This window comes from Otolemur garnettii, unplaced genomic scaffold (genome assembly GCF_000181295.1).
Source record: "Otolemur garnettii isolate 467f Iridium unplaced genomic scaffold, OtoGar3 scaffold00109, whole genome shotgun sequence".
Taxonomy (NCBI): Eukaryota; Metazoa; Chordata; class Mammalia; order Primates; family Galagidae; genus Otolemur; species Otolemur garnettii.
This window is the reverse complement of record NW_003852504.1, coordinates 6081777-6082886: the sequence shown is the minus strand read 5'-3', so window position 1 is coordinate 6082886 and position 1110 is coordinate 6081777. Positions and strand designations below refer to the sequence as shown.

Here is a 1110-nt window from a genome sequence, read left to right as displayed (position 1 = left end):
GCGCCTGTGGTCCCAGCTACTTGGGAGGCTGAGGCAAGAGAATCGCTTAAGCCCAGAAGTTGGAGGTTGCTGTGAGCTGTGATGCCATCAGCCCTCTACCTAAGGGGACAGCTTAAGGCTCTGTCTCAAAAGAAACAAAAAAAAACAAAAACAAGAAAGTGCTCCAGGTGAGATTTGAACTCACAGCCTTGGCAACAATATTGTTATGATATAAATGCCATGCGCTAATCAATTGCGCCACAGGAGCAGTAGATGTAGCTTTTCTCAGAAGGATACTTCAGTTGTTCATAGACACATGACCTCACCAGATAGCTCCACCTTCTGTTGCATATGCAAATAAAAGTTAAAATGAAAAAATAGCAGGTGGGGGTCGTGCCTGTGGCTCAAGGAGCAGGGCCCCGGCCCCATATGCCGGAGGTGGTGGGTTCAAACCTGCCCTGGCCAAAAACTGCAAAAAAAAAAAAAAAATAGCAGGTCATTGTGGTGGGTGCCTGTAGTCCCTGCTACTTGGGAGGCTGAAGCAAGAGAATTGCGTAAGCCCAAGAATTTGAGGTTGCTGTGAGCTGTGATGCCACCCACAGCAGTCTACTGAGGGTGCCATACTAAGATTCTGTCTCAAATGAAGAACAAAGAAGAAAGTGTTCCAGGTGAGACTTGAACTCACAACCTTGGTAACAATATGTTATGCTATTAATACCATGTGCTAACCAATTACACCACAGGAACACTTGGCTGTGCACTTCCTCAGTAGAGTACTTCAGTTGTTCATAGCCATGTGACCTCACCAGAAAGTTCCGCCTTCTGTTGCATATGCAAATAAAAATTAAAATAAAAAATAGCTGAGCGTTGTGGCGGGTGCCTGTCGTCCCAGCTACTTGGGAGGCTGAGGCAAGAGAGTTGCTTAAACCCAAGAGTTGGAGGTTTCTGTGAGCTGTGACACTACAGCACTCTACCAAGGGTCTCAAAAATAAAATAAATAAAAATAATTTTCTTTTTTTGAATTCCCATATCATTTAATTCCATTTATGGTACTTATTACTTTCCTTATTTTACTAGAGTTATTTGTGTACATGGCTTATCCTTTCTTCTAGTCTGTATTTTTTTTTTTTT

At 43.0% G+C, this 1110-nt stretch overlaps 2 non-coding genes across 2 annotated transcripts; both read right to left on the bottom strand.

Annotated features, from left to right (window-relative positions):
* Nucleotides 1–159: 159 nt before the first annotated feature.
* On the bottom strand, nucleotides 160–247 carry TRNAI-UAU. The gene is given in 2 exon segments: nucleotides 160–195; nucleotides 210–247. It is a non-coding gene; the product is annotated as a tRNA-Ile (tRNA).
* Nucleotides 248–639: 392 nt separating this feature from the next.
* TRNAI-AAU lies at nucleotides 640–726 on the bottom strand. Its single transcript is given in 2 exon segments — nucleotides 640–675; nucleotides 689–726. It is a non-coding gene; the product is annotated as a tRNA-Ile (tRNA).
* Between the last annotated feature and the right edge of the window lie 384 nt (nucleotides 727–1110).